The 21,129-nt window shown below is 36.2% G+C and overlaps 1 protein-coding gene across 1 annotated transcript in view; it reads right to left on the bottom strand.

Annotated features, from left to right (window-relative positions):
- The window catches only part of LOC140228677 (gelsolin-like protein 2), a 55,280-nt gene extending 34,791 nt beyond the window's left edge, over positions 1–20,489 (bottom strand). Inside the window, exon 1 of the mRNA XM_072308940.1 lies at positions 20,351–20,489. The gene's annotated coding sequence lies outside the window, so the exon portion shown is untranslated. The remainder of the gene's footprint in view (positions 1–20,350) is intronic.
- Positions 20,490–21,129: the final 640 nt, after the last annotated feature.

Genomic DNA, 21,129 nt, shown 5'->3' with positions numbered 1-21,129 from the left:
CGATCCCGTAATTTTGTAAGCTTTGTGCACTTTGTGCCGAACAAAATATCCTTTCGCAATTAGGATCAAGCTGCAAAAATGCCAGCAGGTGATGGGGGCTATGCCGCACTGAAAGGAAGGGCCGGAAAAGAAGGAAAATTTCCAGAGAGGAGAGGCTGGAAAACGCGAGGCTTCGCGCCACTCGGAAGTTGGGGAAGGAAGGGGCCGCCGATGTTCTGGAGGTCTTTCAGAAGGCCAGTGACGCCGGGGATAAGGCGGAGGCAGATGGCATTATTATGACCCTGCTGGCTCAGGGATTAATTGAGAAAACTACAGGATGAAGAGGGTTTTTTTTTACAAGAACAATGGCCATAATTGAATGTTGAAGAATTAATCACACACAAAAAAATTAATTTCCCACTTTTTGGTAACCCAGGGTACAGCCCTAAAAAAAAAATAAATAATTCAACAAAATGGCTGATTTTTTTCTGGTACCCCAGGGTACCATTTATGTCATCATATAAAGAGTTTGTTTGCAAAAACCGATAAGTCCATTTTTGAAGATTTTGAAGTACTGTCTCTGTCATAAAGTACAAAATAATACCTTTTAAATGATATATTGGTCATTACATATAAAGGTAAATTTTGAAGTTATGGTCAAAAGAAGCAAACATTTCTTATTATTCTCTTTATTCTTCTTGACCTTTACTCGCAAACATCTCCATTTGGCAAATATGGACTTATCGGTTTTTGCAAACAAACTCTTCATGAATATGTATTCTCAATGATCTCAAATAAGATTAAAGTATATGTAGGGTTATACAATGAGAGTAATCTCAACAGTCATCATTTATCTATGTATCTTCAGTATGAGCAACTAAATTGTGTGGTTGTGGCTGTGTATTAGATAACAATGTCATAGCTTGTCTGTTGCATTTTCAAGTTCACACCAATTATATGCATGACCATTTAGTGTGAGTGTTGTTGTTGTTTTTTTTTTTTTTTCTTTAGGAACATCCTTGAAAAATACAGGGCCAAGGAAAGAGTGTTTCCTTTGTGGCAACATTGACAACTCACTTTAACACTTCCCACTTAAGCTTCAGCAATTCACTCACAGACATAAATATTTGAAATATTTTGTAACCCCTCATACAATCATGTCATGTTTATAATTGCATATGATTTTGGTGGAAATGAGATATAGATGAAATGAAAAAAATAAATAAATGAAGGACAATGAAATGAAATCAACTGAAGAGTTTGTTTGCAAAAACAGATAAGTCCATTTTTGAAGATTTTGAAGTAAGGTCTTTGTCATAAAGTACAAAATAATACCTTTTAAATGATATATTGGTCACTACATATAAAGGTACATTTTTGAAGTTATGGTCAAAAGAAACAAAAAATTTCGTATTATTCTCTTTACTTTTCTTGACCTTTAATTGCAAATATCTCCATTTGACAAATATGGACTTATCGGTTTTTGCAAACAAACTCTTCAACTGTTTCTTATTGCAGCTTTCTCATATGTATCACTAACTGATTTACTTTAGCCACACAACCAGGATAAATTCATTCATTCAGTATTTCATCAGAAATATATTTTCACCTCAATTCCTCTTTACAGTCACATTTTTATTTCCACAGAATTTCTGCAAAATATAAAAATCACAATAAAAAAGAATGTATAAATCTATGAATCAATCAAGCCATGCTACCAATAGCATCGAGGTAAGCCTATATAAGCCACCATCATATAAGCTATTGCTGATCTGAAATTATTTCAACTGATATCTACATTCAAGGCTGAGGGGGACTAATCCGCGAAACGCTGGGAAATTCCAAATGATATCAACCTTGACGGCGCTAACGATCTTCAATTACCCTCGCGCAAACAGAATTCGGTTTCTGATTGCATGATTATTGTCCTCATTTGCAGCACAGGGGAATGCATTCCTAAGCAAACTCTATAGCAGTAAACATCACACTTCCTGCAGTGTTTGACCTGTGAATATGGTCAGTTTTCTTGTCCCATTGAAGGTCAGCCATGGCCACACCTTAACACTTGTTGTCTTTTGTCATGACTCATTTTATGAGATCACAAAGTGAATTGCCTATTTCTGACGCACCAACAGAGGACCCCACCATAAATACAATTTATCAAGTATATGGAATACATGACTAGACATGCAAGCTTACATGTATGCATGAATGCATACAGTTATATTTCACTCCACACATGCATGCATGATGCATTTTGCATTATGTAAATAAACAGATCATTTTTCACACTATTCTTTTTTTTTTCTGTATGTAATTCTGCCATGAACATCTCAGCTAGCTCAGTTGGTTGTCTAGCTTAGTCACTGTATATAAGAATTCATCCATCTCCAGAATCTCCAAAATATGGGCAAAACAATTGCCTCTAGGATATGTAGGGTCAACGGAATCACAGTTTTTTGAAGTAATCCTTCTTTGTTTCAATCTCTGCATATAATAAAAATATGCACACGTACAAATAACTTACATAAACGTATAAAGTAAGGCTTCTTTTGATAACAAAAGCTGTTATTTAAGTTACGGCTACTTCAGTAGAAAATGAAATTGTCTAGGCTACATGCAAAGAGAAACAAGAAGATATCTTGACAGACTACGATGAAAACCCCATATATTCACACTATATCGATGAGGAGGTAGTACAAGCTATCAATATCTTGGCATTTTGACATCGGGTTTGTGCATTTTCCAGCTGAATTTTGAAGCGCGACAGCCATAACATGTCAGGAACAGCAGCAGACGGCGCGCTGGCTGCACGAGCATGATTAAACAACCAGATGACATCAACATGGAGCGGAACATGAGTCATTTTTTTTCTCTCTCTTTTTACTCCTCTGTTTCTAACCAGACAGCATGCACTCGCACTGGGGAATGCCGCAAATGTTTGGGCGTGTGTCCATGCCTCCTACCCCCACACAACACTTGGGGGAACGTCGTGTCAGTCGACTTGCAGCGGATTAGATGAGCAATTGTAAGAGCTCGCTGTGCAAGTCCACAGTCAAATATCGCTGTGAAGGCCGGGAGCTGGGAATATTTACTGCAACAAGCATGTGTTGACAATGATGAGTGTGTCATGAGATAATTTTGTAAGTGTACACAATCTCTACATACATGTATGACTTGGGTTTATTTGGTTTTTTCAATCCACTCCGCAGGAGGAGCATACCAGCTGCGCATTCAATCGACAGGTGGAAACCGCTTAAGCGGACGGCTAGTCACAACATATTTAAATGTGTCTCCGTGTAAAAGGGAGGGGACTCTGCCATAAGCTTATCAGTCCAGAGTTAACTATTACCAGGATCACATGTCAATGGGCCCATCCTTTCCAGCTTGCATTGATTACAAAAATATTCTGACATGTTCAGTTTGTAATCCATCCCCCAACAAAACCAGCCAACAAGAAAACAAAAGGCGGGGATCTTATAGTATTACTGTAAAACATGATATATTCGCGGCATGAATTTTTCGCGAATTGGAGCCGATGACCTGTTTTGCGGCATGAAATTTTCACGAACTGCCACTGGCATTCAATGCATATAGTGTAGACAAAAACTTTCGTGTGCATTTTAATTTCGCAAATCTTCGCACTCGCAAAATTCGCGAAATTAAAATGCATGCGAACATTCCTCATTTTACAGTATTCACATGGAGTAGTAGGATGTTGATCGTGACCCAGACACCAAGATTTTTCGTACTGATGCAGATGGACAGATACATGTATATCCTGCCAATTGCTGATCCTGATAATTTGTCCACCAAACTGCACTTACCTAAAATCTACCAAAACTACAACCCTTGCCCTTATGTTCATGTGTTGTTATAATGCATGTTTTAAATGATGGGATAAAAAAATCTCGAGATTACTTGCTCCTTTGTTCAGACTCTCGCGGCGAAAATTATAGTACTATTTCTCAAATAATTGAGGTAAATCTGAAACAACTGCAAGATCTTTTAACATTTGGAGCTCTATGCTGATTGCGCTACAATATATTTAGTGAGGTTTTTATGCCCATACTGGCAAAAATCTTAAGATATGGATTAAATGCAAATCTCTAAATTTAGATCCCACTAATTTGCATCAGTGTGAATGCCACTATTGAGTGTTCTGACCACTTGTGTTTTGTGAGAGACGGTGCCAAGAGCAGCTGGTCTGGGGCCAAAAAATGTGATTACAACTACTTTTAGAATGTCCACTGTGCCAAAGATTTTTGGTCTCATTGACAAAAATAGCTATCATGCTCAATGTAATGACTTGTCATATGCACAAATGGAAGTCAAATTGTGTGATCTTCTTCTTTGCAATTATCAGTTTTTCCCATTATATACCTCTTGGTTCCCAAACTACTAAATGCTTTGATTAAACATAAAGATGTCATTAGACAGTTGTCCACAGCAATAACAGTGCCCTTTGCTTTCTTAAAGCAAACTTAATCTAAGCAGCAACTGAGATATTTCCTAAATAATACTGACTTTTATAGTTATCCAACAATGTTGATCGGGAACTTTCAACAGGGTTGAGCTGCATTTAACCATGAAGAACCCACCCCCCCTCAAAAAAAAAAACAAAAACAAAAACAAAAACAAAACAAAACAAAACAAAACACCACAAAATGTCTGGACGGGTGGTAGTCACCATAAAAAGGCATGACACACAAGAATACAGTTCTAAGCATTCCAACTACTGTAGTCTTCAAATCAAGCCCACCCCTCCCCTATCAAGGCAAACAAATCACCCCCACCCCCCACCCCCTTTAGACTAGAGACTTCTTGTATCATGGATATATACAAATTTTATGTGTCTTAATGGCTGTATATTGATATGACATAATACATATTTATTGTGTCTGAATGCTCTTACAAGTTATTGCACATTTATACACATTGTTTCAATAGGCAGGTTTTTTTTTTTTTGTTGCAAACTACCGAATGAATTAATCCAATGCAATGTAAAAACACATGTGCAAAGTCTGCACAATGACTGTGCAAGGAAGAGCCTCATGCATATTTATGAGATTATCAAGAAACACAACAATCCGCAAGGTCTGATAACCATATAATTACCATATATGGGGACATTGTGTATGAATGATCTCATATCAACATGCCATATATCCACACGTCATATGAATATAATAACTTAGTGTGTCTGAAAGCGCTATCAGGCTCTCTTCTCCCCTGATGCAGACATTTTATCCCAAGGTGTCTCAGACAAGAGAAATCATCAAGGAGATGGACACAAAGCCTTCTTCTTTTGCATGCCATTCTGCTTCCTGCAGGGCACTGTGGCACAGACAAAGCAGATACTGAATAGATGATGCTGGCTGGGAATACCATCCCCACCCAGGAATTTAAGGGATTGTATAGTTTTGGTTGAGACCTAATTTCAGGTTTCTGAAATTTTTAGGTGAGATAATGAGAAACCTCTTATGAAATATGAAAGAGCATGTAATTCCATGAGGCATTCAACGTTTGTTTGACGAAAATTGGTTTTGAAATGGCTGAGATATCCAAAACAGAGCGATTTTAATAAAGGGACCCACACTTTATTACGATCGCTTTGTTTTACTTTGTTTCTGGACGTTTCAGTCATTCCAAACCCAATTTTTATCATATAAACTTTGAAAAATGGTATGCTCTGTACTATTTCATAAGTGTTTTCTTGGTATCTCGCAAAAAGTTAAAAGCCCAATTCTCATCTCCACCAATACTGTACCATCCCTTTAAAGCTTTGTGTCTCCAAGTTATCATTTTTGTGCATTCAATCTTTGAAATACTCCTCTGTATTCATCTATGACTCAGTAAACATACCATGACCTACATGTACATATTTGTTCCAGTAACCTTTTTTTCTATCATAAGGTATCATTACTCCATTTGCCCCAAATGAAAGTGCATATTCTTCAATGCAAAACTATAGGCACCTGGTTAATCTGCAATACAATCTTAGCTGTTTCAGTTTATAGTTTTACAGATAATTTGCCTTTTTATTCATTTCAATGTAAAACTTCACATGGGTTCACCATAATGAATATTCCAGAGTCTTTCATATTTCTGGAGTATCACATCATTAACATATCATAAATATATATCTTAGTCAAAGGAAGGCTCTTTTCATACCAGTTAATTATTTTAAAGCATAAAATGATACTGCTTTCATGTAATTCATACTCTGGAAAAAGCTAACCTCTTACATTTAACATATCAATGACACAGAGGTAGTTTTCAATACACCTTGAAATAGACTGGAAAGGCAGCCAAACTGGAAAATATTGCCAGATCAACTTTCTACTTTATTTCAACCGGAACATGTTCCAATTTCACCTCTGGCATCCAAATCCCTTTTTTCCTCTCTTTGGTTCAAAGAACAGTACAGGCCTTCAAGTTCTGTAAAACTTGACTTCACTCTGAAGTTGACTTACTTAAATACAAGCACAGTAAAATTAAAAGAGAACGGAGTATGTTTTTATCATAGTGGAACAAATGTGAGGATATTATCATTCATCACATTTTGAAGATTAAATCTTTACTTTTAGTCTGATTTGAAGAAAAAATTTACTGTTCTGCTTGTGTGATTCTACTGTATAGAATTCATTAAAAATTACTTTAACATGGGGGTAAGATTTTCACTTTATATCCAGGCCATGTTGCAGACTAAGACAGGAAGTATCGGTGCTACCGTACCACCTACAAACCCTTGGAGCTCTGCTTCCTGTTTTCACTTTTTCAGTATGGCTCAGAACACAAAAAAGTGAAATGTTGAGGAAGATGGATTACAGCTTGTATTCATTTCTTGCCACGGATTCATATCCTCCCACCGACCACCTCAGAAATTCATTATCTTTCTAAGTGTCTAAGCTGATATACCTGACAGAGATTTAAAAATGCAGCCGGATACAAACTTCCTGTATGGATGTAACTTGGTATATATTGCAGTATCACATCCTTCAGTTATAGTGAGCAATGGCTGGGATGTGACCATACCAAATAAAGAAGTAAATTTGTTCCAATGATCTCATTTTCATGGAAACTAAAACTACATGTATATCCTCAAGAAAAGGGAGAGCTTGATGAATGGGAAATTGCTGGAATATAATTAGATTTGAATAAAACAGGGCATAAGCAAAATGAAAAGAAGAATGATTTCATCAAAATGGATTGTTCAAACCAAACTCTACTTCACTTCTAGTGCTACGTAATTTTATATCAAGAGCAGAATAAAGACATACAAACAAATCATAACCAGCTCAGACATGTATTAGCTAAATACAAGTGGTGGAGATTTCACCAAATTGGACAGAAAATATGTTATGTATGTTAGTTTTAAGTCTCCCACTGAACTGTATACATATCTTGATTAAAAAAAAAATCTTGAAACAGAATTTAGTGTATCCTTTGTATCAGTTCAAATCAATTCAAATCAAATTTGACTTCCAATAACATAAATTCCTTAGAATGAAATAAAAAATTGATTTAATACTTATGAACATACATGTAGGTCTACATTTGAAAACAGCAGAAAAAAAAGATAAGCATGTGCATAACCTATGTCAAACTACTTCAACAAAATTATTGTATTAATTTGAAAAGACAAGATTGTAGAGATATGGACTGCTCCATTGATTTGAAATACACACAAAAAGTATAATTATGGGTGCACAAAGAAGCTCACACCCACACATACAGCGACACACAAATAATCGAGGAAACAGAGATGTAGCAAAGGACTAAACAGCAAGAAATATGGGGAAGCAGCATTGAATAGAGCATCAAACCATTGTGGTTTGGAGTCCAATTCACAAGCAACAATGCTTTCTAGAGGAAACAAAATTGCATTTGCTAAATTGCACCAAAACTTAGATTTTGATAACAACATTTCTTTCACCAATATAAGCCAATGCAAGAGTTGAGAGGTGATGTAAACATTGCTCTTTGTAATTCCAAGATATGTGGTGCAACATGTGAAATTGTAACATTCATTACCTTTTTATTATATGTCCTATTTTCATGAAACTTTTATCATCCTTTTCATTAGATATTACTCTATCTTTTGAAGCCTTCTTGAACATGGTGTGGCATAAATTACACACCTTAACTCGAACGGCACATCTTGCAGGAACTGAATCATTTGAGCGGAAGCCGGAAAGCCTTTGACCTTCACAAAAGTTGACCTACATGTTAACAAACTGTAGACGTAAGGTGCTAACTGGACCCCACGGTAGCAGCTGTGGACACCCCACAGTATTTCCTACAGTCACATCTTAGCTATCACAAGGGTGACTGTATAACAGCATCTTTCATACAATTAGAGTTGAAGAAAAAATAATTTCCCTAGAGGAGTTCGGAAAAATATAGCAGAGTTACCTTTGTTTGCTCAGCCTCTTTGCTATAAATTGATCTTTTCTTATTACTTTTTCCTCTCTCAAAGTATGCATAAGTATGTTTCATTCAGATTCCTCAGGTTTTGCAGCTCTGTGTTATTAAGTTGGAGCAGCAGCACACACAGGGGACTGTAACCTTATGCCATCTCCACCTATAGTGATAAGGTTGCACACTTTGTTGCTGATAAATGTGAACCATAAGATCAGTCTACCCAGAACTGAGATGAGAGTCTGGCAAATGAAATCTGACGACCTGTTTGACATGGAACACAACGACATCCTGAAAGTGTTTACTGGCTCTATAAATACACACATAACAGAAGTATGTCGCTTTGAGCTGATACTCCAGAGTCATAAAAAGACATACATGTATTCTGTTCATGAACTCTGGTCCCTGCGTGCAAAGGAAAAATATCAGGTACTAGCCATGTCGTAGCTTTATAATCTTGTATCCCCCTTTGTTCCTTCAACGTTCCCTCACAGAAAGGGAAGAGTAGGAGCAGGAATGCTTTGCCACAGTGGACAGTATGCGCCTGAATCACGAACAAGTGATTTTCGGTTATGTCCTACAGAATGCATATATTTTCATCACACACACAGGTCCGGCCCTGACACAAAATGCATTGCCTGCTTTATTCCTCTTGGCCAATATGTATACTTTTTAATACTGTGACAGTTTTGTTATTGGTTAATATCATTAAAGTTATTTTGGTAATGAACTCAATAATTATGAAATCATTGAATCGTATCTATAGATCAAAATGTGTACTCCATGAAGTCTATAGCACATTTCTGAAGAATTCAGACTGCTCCTACATTAAAGGGATTGTATAGTTTTGGTTGAGACCCAGTTTCGGGTTTCTAACATTTTTTGGTGAGATAATGAGAAACCTCTTATGAAATATGAAAGAGCATGTAATTCCATGAGGAATTCAACGTTTGTTTGATGAAAATTGGTTTTGAAATGGCTGAGATATCCAAAACAGAGTGATTCAATAAGGTGTGGGACCCATATTTTATTACGATTGCTTTGTTTGACTTTGTTTTTTTGATGTTTCAGTCATTCCAAACCCGATTTTCATCAAATAAACTTTTAATTCCTCTTAAAATGGTATGCTCTGTACTATTTCATAAGTGATTATAATCTTTCTATTAGACCAGGGCCCCGTTTTATCAAAAGATATAATCGATTATAAATTTCCATACCACACAGGCTGTCATAGACATACAGTTGAAATCAACTATATAATCAATTTTAACTCTTCATAAAACAGGGCCCAGAAAATGAGTTTTGCACATATAACAGAAGCTTGGTACTGTACCCCCAAATTTCCTTAACTGAAATAGGATCTCACAAAGCCAGAATATAAATAAACAGAATACTGTACGAGCTGAAATTTTCACGGTGGTTTTATTTTCGCGAATTTCGCGAATCGCCTTTGAACCGCGAAAATAACAACACGTGAAAATAACAACGCGCAAATAGTTATGTTCAGTTAGACCGTCGCAACCGCGAAATTAACAACACGCGCAAATGTCCTCCAAGTAGCAATTCGCGAAAATATCTGTACGCGAAAAATTCAGCTCGTACAGTACCTGTTGTTCAAAAAAAGTGAAGAGTTCAACCAATATGTTTAGTGTCATGTTGCAGAAAAAAGGGCAATATATTCGACACTGAGTAACACAAACTTGCACCTACACGTATGTGTCATATCATTATGTTTTCATTGGGCAACCTGTAGGCTAATGCCAAGATGTTTATGTGTCAGTGTTGACAAGCTTACCCTCCAGACTTAAGGACCTCGTAACATTGGGATACCATGGAGTGGTAACGCTGGCCCAGCTGGAATATATTTGAAAATCCCAAAAATGAATTGTGTCTAAGCTTTATCACTGATCTATACACACAGCTGAAGAATCTGAGTTAGAGTTGACAGTTTACCAACAAGCGTGCACTTTGATGCACACGTTTGCTGACAGGCAATATTTGTGTTTTTTTTAATGTATCCCGGAGGGCAACGAATAAAGATCAATTCTATTGCACCATCCATGTTTGTCCACGCTACTGGGTCTTTAAAAGCCCTTTACAGGTGAGCGTTGCCAACACCTAGCACTTTTTCTCTCCCTGAATGCAATTATGGAGATATATGGGTGATGGCTGACACTAATACATTGATGAGATATGACTAGGTAGTCATAGTTTCCCTGTGACATATTATTGTAATATTCCCCAGATCAAGGCTGACGTGTAACGAGTTTACTGATATCAATATACAGTGGATATTCAATGCTAAAAGAATCATGGACATATATCCCATGAAATCCACTGGACACAGACAAGAAGTGTTAAAACCATCAATATCTATCACTCATCAAATATAAAAGGATGATGGGGATCACCAAAGTGTAAATTCACAGGAGATCCAAGTCCGATGGCTCCTGCCTTCCAAAACTTCCCAACCCATCATGGTGTGTGGAGGCATTCATCTGGCACTAATAGGGCATAAATACGAAGGTCACAATATTTTTTTGTCACATGCAAATGAGCTGTGTGTAAGTGTGTGTGTATGCATGTGCATAACTCTGTTCTGTGTGTGGATACTACAGTGCCTACTATGGTCATATGCCAGTTATGGTGAGCCCACTAGCAGCTGTCAAGTTGTTCTGATATCTACTGTTTTTGTTTGTTTGTTTGTTTGTTTGTTTGTTGTTTTTTTTTTGGGGGGGGGGTTGTGGGTTTTTTTGTTTTTGGTGTGTTTATTTATTTATTTATTTATTTATTGAAAGTGGGGGTTGTTTTGTCTAGTTTTGTTTTTACCTGACTGTACCTTTTCTTCTTTTGTTTTATGATATATTGATTCATCTCCTCTTCTATTTTTGCTTTTCAACTCAGTGCTGTTTTTACTCTGCATTTTGCATTCAGTAAAGATCCCTACACAGCAGACTTTATCTTATGCACACAAATGCAGATATAATATAAACTAAAACTGTAACAAGTATATTTTATTATTACAGAATATCTATGATAAATTTAAGAAACCACAGTGTACAATGAGGGCCCTATGAGATAACATGTTTCTCTCACTGAACAGACATAATAACAATCATATTATAAATATTACTTGCCTGACATTGAGTTTCAATTGCACAGAATTTTGTAGGACCAAATTATGGGCAACCAAGACAGAGCACATCTACACTATGAACAGTCTCATCTCTTTCTACTATGATGAACTATCATGAACCCAAACTCTGATGAGTAATAGAAAAAGAGCCTTCATGACGTAAAAATTAAATCCACAATAAATTGAATTCAGCATGAATGTCTGACAGAGTAATGATTGTCAAAACACTGCAATGTGATACACAGTGCTCTTTTAACATCAAACTGGCTCAGGTGTTTTCAAACTACAAATTGTCAACTTGTAACACCAACTTTCCTTCAGTCACATGGGATCTAGAACAAACATAAGATTTTGTAGGGCAGCATGACTCATTAAGTATTTTAATTGCTTAATTTGTAGGTCAAACAACTACCACAGTCCCACTTCATTATTTCATTAACAAAATCTTTATTTGATTAATGGAAATGTCATTCTCAAATCTTACCTTTGAACCAACATGTAAATTGGAGCTAATTTGAGGGTACAATGAATGCATACATGAATGACATGTAGCCAGCAAAAAAGAAAGGGCAAAAGAACACACTAACCACCTGATTCCTCTATCTGTCAAGGTGACCAAAGCAACTTTCTATAAGTCAAGATAAAATGACCAACCCACTTCCATTTCCCTTATGTATTTGTTGCTTTTGCTTTTAATACAGCATTCACACATCTCATAATCAGTGTATCCTTTAATAGAAAACTTCTCCATCGATCAATAAAAAGAAATCCAAGAATTCTTGTCTTTTCCAAATTTAATACTACTCTAACAATGTTTCAAATGTAGGCCCATTCATACGGACAGGAAGCTAAGTATTTCCCCCAGTGTAAATGAAAATAGCATAAAAGGCAGTAATATTTACCCTAAACTTTCAGGTTTTGTTTGTTTCTGTTTTTGTTTTTGTATTCCACAATGGGTACTTTAAAACAAAGGTATTCCACAACGGGTACTTTAAAACAAAGGTAGTCCATAACAATTACTTTAAAACAAAGGTAGCACTAACATCTTGTTACATTAATATAGCACTAATGCAATAATTGTAACCTAATGGAGAGAGTTCCATGACCATTTGTAAGTGACTTATTTGTGACTATCTATATTGCTGCCCTCATAAATGCCCCTTCTGTGGAATGGTCACTGACTATAAGTGCTTACATACTTGCCAATAACATGTCACTGAAGAATGGCACGTTTTGAAAAAGTCAGTCACTGCAAGTTTGATGGTACACTACTTTTTATGTTTATCACTTGATGCAATATCACGTACACAAAGTAAAAAAGGTTATGTGCTGTTCCTGTTTGTCATTATAAATGTTTTACCATGTACTGCTTTGCAATTTTCCTATGATTTTTTTTTTCATACGAGTTGGGGGAGGGGATTTTATACAAAGCTATTTGCTCAAGTCTGCAAGTATGATCGATCAAAACGTGTATATAAGCAAAATGTCAGTTTGACATTCAATACAGAATTTAGAACTATACTGAGGGCTTCATATCTTTATAGATATTATTATCAGTTATCACTAGTGCAAATTCTTGCATGAAAAATCACATATCTATAATAAGTACACCATATATTTTTCTTGCTCGTGCAGGCATGTTCAACCCAAACAACAACTTGTAAATACAAACTGTGGTTGTATCACATGATTGTCTACACAGTCAAGCTTTGCTTTATAAGCATCCCATATTTTAGTCACGCATCAATTGTTAGGTTTTTGTGTGGGAATTTGTGATGCATACTGCTTGAGCCTGCAAATACTGTCTGTAAGTAGACACCATTATACTCCCAGAACAGAATGACGACACTGTATGAATGGGCTTAAATTTTCATAATGGCAAGGTCAGTCTGCGGTCAAATTATGCCAATAATACTGATATATTTGTATTTTAAAAAATCACAACAATGTATTTGTCAGAGAGATTTAAGACAGCATTCGATCATTGTGAGATTTCCTTTAAATATTACTGCAGAAAATGCGGAATCTTCAGTCATCTTTAGATAAAACAATACATTGTATTATCAGTACAGTATGTTTAATTTCCTATACATCTATACTTCACTTATCACCTGGAGGACAAAGGTGCACTCTGAATAGGTGATTGAACATTTAAAATACAAATATGTGAGCTCTTTGGACTCTGTGCATGTATAATCTGTAGAATGTGTTTACTTTACCATATATGAACTGGAGTGGAATGGACTAATTTTCGATCAGGCGATAAAGAAAAAAAAAAAGATGTTGGATAGTCCACACAGACAAGCATCTGGGCTTACAGCTAAGTATGATCATGGCTGCAAACGTTAGTGCCAACTGCACAAGTGTACCAACATCTACGGAATGCACTTCCTGATGGGGAAACATTGATTTTTGGTCTCTACACAAGGTCTTCATTCAAAGTCCTGCTATCCCCCATTTGTGCCAAGACAAAGAGGGCAGGCTGCGGCTCCATGTAACCCTCCATTCACAAAACTCAGCGACCCATAAATGTTATGTAACAGCAGGAGATTTATGATGCTCTCATGAATTTCAGCGATGCGCAAAGATGGCTGGCTTTCTTTTAATTTGTTTGTAGTCATCACTTGCACGTGTCTTGGTGAACTCCTCGCCTAAATAAATCAGTCATCTATTTAAAATGCAATTTAGTGCATGTATTGGGCAAAACTGTGGGAAGAAGTGTGCTGAACTCTTGACTTATAGCACAGCTATACAGAAGTAACATTTATCTATTTACTGTTGTATCAAAATTGTGAAAATACTATTATCAAATATGTCCTTTGTTGTAAGGCTACTGAAGTGGCTATCTTCGTCAAGCTCTTTAAAAAACCCTTACAAGTAACACTATACAAGTATACAATGTACATATATAAAGGATTTTAACTACTGCTTGAAGGCTTACGTCATCTTGTACACAGAAGACTGTTGATCACATGGTCTACTTGGTCAAGATGCCACTCACATCTTTCACATAATTTGTTCGTTAAAGAATCTGAGTGCAACACCTGCCAAAAATCACCTACCACTTGGTACATTGTCATACAGATCCCAATGGCTAAGTCTGTACATACAGTGTATATAGGACTATGTAGCACTCAAGACAAAAGAATATGCATGTATATTTTCACTTTTTCCTCAGTCCCAGGGTCATTTAACCTATGGTGCTGCCATTCACATAAAGACCGAGTGTGGATATATGGACATACAGCTGTAGTAGCAAAATTTGTCAGGATTTGGGAGGGGTGTTCATTATTAACATCAACCCCTCCCATGTGAGTTGGTATATGTTTTGCTGATTAATTGTAATGTTAACAAATACACTCTGAATATTTGCATTATAGTACTGATTCAACATCTGACATATTTGTGTGAGGTGTAATCACTAGTGTGCCCCTATCCTCTTCCTCCCTCGTTTTCATTCAACACCTACACACTGAGCGTGGGTGCATGCACCCTTGGATACGACCATATTTGGGCAAGCCACTGCCAACTTCTGTGAATGCTCACTGCTCATTATATGATCACAACTAGCTAACCACACCCAACAACTGATATACTTCTGTGGGAGCCCCTGTAATAAACAAATCACTGAGAAGCTGGAAATGAAGACGAGCATTTCTAAATAGAATCAGATTGACAATCATTTTTTTGACTTTCACATGTTACACACAGCAATTATCATCACACGTGACTGGACTAATTCTGTCCCATAATGACTGTGCTCACTAGTGATATGCACTGGCCACTCAACATATTTAAAAAATGCAATTTGTCATCAAAAAAATGAAACAAACTTGCAGAGAAAGTGTACATCAAGTATCACACATCTAATCACTGCTGCTAAAGGAATTCTCAAACTGGAATATATGAAGAGTTTGTTTGCAAAAACCGATAAGTCCATATTTGTCAAATGGAGATACTTGCGATTAAAGGTCAAGAAAAATAAAGGGAATAATAAGAAAATTTTTGCTTCTTTTGACCATAACTTCAAAAATATACCTTTATATGTAGTGACCAATATATCATTTAAAAGGTATTATTTTGTACTTTATGACAGAGACCGTACTTCAAAATCTTCAAAAATGGACTTATCGGTTTTTGCAAACAAACTCTTCATATGTCAATTGTTACTTAAAATCAAATGCTGGTATGATTCATCATTACAGAGTTCAAAAGAAAATATTATTGACACTTCCAATAATGATTCAGACTGCAAGTAATAGTACTGACGACAAACATACTCATTAATAAATTTACGGGAGTGATTTTGAAAACTTCTGTATACATTTTTTTTTAATCATTCTCACATATTCAGTAGTAATCATATCCTACTTAAAATAATTGTGGAATGACAGCAAAACTTTGACATTCCTACTGATAGCTTTTTAGTCTACAATGCGTCTACACCATCCAAAATCACACTTCAGGTTTTCCCAAGTCACTGCAAAGTGCATCAATGCATTAGTTACAATACAAGCTATTGGGATGTGTCCATAGCAAGTCATGACATTGTATGCCTTCTTGCTCAAACTATTTACTGAAGGAGGTGTTGGCCACAGATTATGTGGGTGGGGCCATGCGGGGTAAAGGTGGAAAATGCAATTTGCTACAGTTCTATTTCCCCTTTTCATGCCTTTTCTTTACTTACTAGAAAAGAATGATAAAATCCACATAAATCTATAGAAGTATTGGGAGTGTCACATTTCTCCAATTTTCTTGACAGGGGGCTGACCAGGTCTGATCACAAATATGTCACATCTAAAATATGATCTACACGGTACATAGATTTCATATTACAGGCCTAATGTCACTACACTACATAAAAGGAAAGAGAAGTTGAAAGTGTCATTCTAAAACTCAAAACGAGAATAATGAATCAATTATCATCCATTTATTTTTACTGTAAATCATTCCAGTTATTTTAGCACTTTCATGAGACAAAACAAAATAGAACTGACATACATTATTCTGAAGGAAGTAGCCCATATTCTCAGTACATTTTGGAAGTCTCCCAACCATAACAAGAATGAGCTCTTTATATCTGAAAATGACATTGTGGACATATTTTTCTTTTCTCATTTTCCCCCTATTCTCCTTTTTCTTGCTTTGAAAAAAAAAAAAAAAAAAGAAGTTTGAGCTGTCAAACACAGCCTGTGTCAGTCACATATTCCACAAATAACCACTCGGGAATCAAATTTAATGGACAAGAAAGGAACTGTGAAAAGGAATAGCTGCACTTATCTCATTGGATTCCACCATTGTAACCATCACGTGATTCGTCATAAAGCTTGTGGAAAAAAGCCACAGCAGCTGAAATGAAATTCCTTGGGTAAAAAAAGAATTTGGGGTTATTTGGTAATTGGATAAGTACAACCCCTGCACACAGAAGGGTTGCCTTATCTATTATCTGCCATGTCAACAAGGTATCACCCAATTATCAAACAAATGTGTGTCTGTGACTGAGGGTCAAAGTGTAAGGACTTTGATAGCATCTATAGCACCTGTGGGTTTTATTCCTCTGACAGCGTCCAGGGCTTGTACATGTATGACGTCAAGTCAGTAACATTCAGTCAGACCAAGATAAACAGTGATCTCGTTACTGTTCAATCATGTAAATGATGCTCAAGTCTAAACTGGAGCGCAAGTCTACAGTTCCATTCGAAGGATTAAACAAATAAGGGTTATCATAAGTTTGCTTTCATTTTCAATAGGATCACCTTACCATGTTTGAAAGATCGATCAAATACTAAAAACAAATATATGGTTTGCATTCCTTCTAACTCTAAGTTAAATGTCAAATCAAATGAGTTTAAGTCAACTGTTCACACAATCGAACAAATTCAAAGAGTTACAGGAGTAAAGTAATCCTTTAAGTGACCAAATGAGGTACACCTTTAAAAACCATGGGTCCCCTTTTCACCCCATGTTTCCGCTGCCAATTTAAACTGGCCCCTTCACGGTTTCCTGTTCAAATTTCTGCCATGTTGCACCACTGAGTAAAGCGGAAAAAAAGCACACTGCCTGACCCGTGAGTACCCAAGCCAACCTACATCTGTGCATCATCTTACCTCGACATACATCACATTACCCACCTGATTGGGAAACAATTCTAATCTAAGCTCTGAAGGGAAATTCATAAATGCCATTGAGCAGGTTTACTGTGAAAACTACAGCATGTTTTTTCCAGTCTGAGGATTATTTAGTGTTAAAAAAAAAGAATATAATATAATCATAACATATGATATTAAAACACTTCAGTACTATATTGCATGATACAAATAATTTTAACCATAAATTGTAACACAGTAACAAACTGTTCTTCTAAGTGGCTCTTCAAATTAAATCTTAAAACAAGATGATAAATTCCTGTCTTTTTTTCTTCTTTCTTTATTTTTTTACAGTCTACATTGGAGTATGCAGTATTACAGTCAAAGAGAGAAGTTTTTCTTTGTTTTTTAAAGGCACTAGAAATGACAAAAATACTCTCATATTATCACTGATTACCATCTTGTGTATGTCTAAGCTATGATTTTTTGTAATGGTTGGAACAGGGTCAACAAAATTAACTTTTACCTCAAGCCTGAAAGGTTTCCAATGTAATCTAAATTGCCAACCCATAGGGCATATCTAAAAGACAAACTTACCACAAGGATATATACATGTATTCAACAGTATTCACTGAGAAAAAGAAAAGAAAAGAAAAAAACTTATTTTAATATATCACACTATCAACGAGCTATAGATGAAGAAAATATCTTAGGCTTGACCTTTGTCTACTAGAAGCAGGAGTACTTCATAAAGTTTCTATTATCTAGGCAAATTATCAGCTTTATTATATATCAGAGTCTACAATCCATTCCTGCTCTGTGTACAGAAATCTATGAAGATTGTTAGCAATTTGATGTGCACTCTCTAAAAACTCTGTTAGTGTCAAAAAGGTACAAAAATCAATATATAAACATTGTGAACCTAGTATCACCTATCAATTACAAAACTTTTCAGCTTTGATGTTCGGCTTTTTTTTTTTTTTTTAAGCATGCATCTATAGGTCTCATGACCTGTTTTGTGACATTGTCCCTGGATTAGGTACAATGAATAAATTAACCTTTTGGCAGTAAAATTCAAGGAAAAAGCACCAATATCAGATTTTCAAGAATTATTGATTGAAAAGGAGTGTTTAAATGTTGTGCTGCTGACGCTGATATGTTCAGGAAGCACACCAACCTCTAAGAATTGTCTGTGGAATGCATCAGCATGCAGAGACCTTTCAGGGATCTGGCGATTGACTGATCCTTGACCACAGTTTATCGCATCATGTACCACAAGTTGTTTAATAAATAATGGTTGCCGTTACCATGGTAACAAACATTAAACCATGGTAACAAACATTAAACGCCCATAGAGAATTGCCCAGTGGCTGCCATATAAACTATTGCATGATTACAACTTCAAAGTTGATTGCAACAACCTGGCTATGACAATACTGCTGTTGCCATGGTAACTGTAATCCCTTAGTGCATCCCCTTCACAAGCTCGATCTTCATCAGGTTATCTAATTTGCCCCGTTTTCAAAACTTGCCTACTTACAAAAAAGTAAACAGAAAAACAAACAAAACAAAGACCCTGCCATGTCATCATTGGCCCAATAAACAAATATTTTAATTGGCAGTGAAATATCTACAATCATATATCATGGATAAATTTGTAAAGGCCTGTCCAATGTAGTTGGTTCTTCTGCTAACATACAAATATACTAAAATATTTTCTGATTCCAGTCTGAAAATACTCAGAAAATATGTCCCGAGTCTCAGATGTATTTTGCATTGAAGGAGCATCATAATAATCTTGACTGAAAGATCAGTCTCTATCTTGCCGGGGATATATTCCGCGAAGACTGCATCTGGCTTCATGGAATCCTTTCATACATGTACCTACCGAGGGAGGAGAGCCCTAAATTCCCAAAAAAAAATAATTAAAGAAAAAATTCCTCTGGCCAGATGGATTTTTCTGTCTACATCATTTCATGCATCATGGGAAGTGCATGCATGGAAGAAAAATGGGAGTATTCTCAGTGACTTAAATATATACTGCTCATACTGTCAATGACTGTATTTCCTTTTCTCTTTTCATGATTATCTTTTTCTTTTCTTTTGATCCTGAATAGAATTTGGAACACTACAAAGCTAATGTTACTTCGTATTCATGGTCAGGCAAGTGAAAAATGCCTGACTGGACTCAAATATATAGTCCGACTTTTTAGTAATGCCATGATCAATACAGTGAAAACATGCTGTATAGACTTAGTAGTAACAGTGATTTACTGTTACAGGTACTAAGCTTGCGCTTGGGAACAATTTCACTGAAAAAGACTCAACTTAATGAAACGTTCTCTATTCAGATTTGGTCACCTTAGATGAAATGTTTGACAAAGCACAGCAACTAAAGATGAAAATGATACTGTTCGAGTATTTGTCATCTTCGAGTCCTCAGCAGTTGTGTCCTCAAGAGGTTTTAAGTACGGACAGGTCAGAACTGTGCTCCATCAAGCTTGACACAGAATTGTTGTAGATGCAGAAGCCCTGCGAATGCGCTAGGGTACGCGTGTGACCGCGACTGCAAGGTGTGCATGAAGATTACAGGGTACATATTCCGTCAAAAAAGGGGGATATATCAGCGCTCTTCTTACGATGAAAAGTCAAGTTTATCTTCTCAACCTCTGTTGTCTAATAAAAACTACAACGACAGTAAATGGGAGAAATCAAAGTAACAAACCTCTTAAAACAGGACTTGTCGGCCAGCAGTTCTGTTCGTTCAGCTTCGTGAAGAGTGGAATGTAGCAGGCACGCCGGGTGAAGATGGGAGATAGCATAACAGGTGGGGTCGGGCGACTGATTTTTTCGTTGCCGTCTGGTACATGGTGCAGGAGTTGAGATCGAGAGCACGCCTCGCTAGGATCGATTGCTAGAGATAAAGCGGTCTATTTAGTCTAGATATAAGTCGTTTTGTCACTTAGGGCTATTTTGTTTATAGCTACAATGACGCAGGAAAATCTACACGAATACTATTCTAACTGTGATCGCATATTTTATTTCTTTACAGTTAAAAACTACATACAAACAGCACGTGATAGAAAAAGATTCAAATACAACTCCTTTTGTATCATTTCTATCCCGATGTAGTCCTACCACTAATCACTAATCACTAATCATACCTTTAATACCTTTGAGACGTCCTCCTTCACAAGATCGTGAAATAAATCTATTTAATTGACCTGATATGTTATTATGCTACTGCCAGTTAAGCCTTATTACATCAAAAGGCTTTAAATCATTTCATACTTTATTGCAAAATATTGAAAGGCAGATTATAGTATTACTTTCCACATGTTCTGGATCTGGACCTGTACGCTGCCGGACTGGGTGGTATAGTGCAGCGGTGCTAATGACTTTTAACAACACGAAAGCCAAATTTCTTGATTTTGATGGCTATTGTGCAATAAAAAGAATTTGTATATTTCACTCTAAACCATTTATACTACATTTGTTAAAACT

The sequence above is a fragment of the Diadema setosum genome, chromosome 5 (genome assembly GCF_964275005.1).
Source record: "Diadema setosum chromosome 5, eeDiaSeto1, whole genome shotgun sequence".
Taxonomy (NCBI): Eukaryota; Metazoa; Echinodermata; class Echinoidea; order Diadematoida; family Diadematidae; genus Diadema; species Diadema setosum.
The sequence above is the reverse complement of the archived record's forward strand: the minus strand, read 5'-3'. Positions and strand labels throughout refer to the sequence as shown.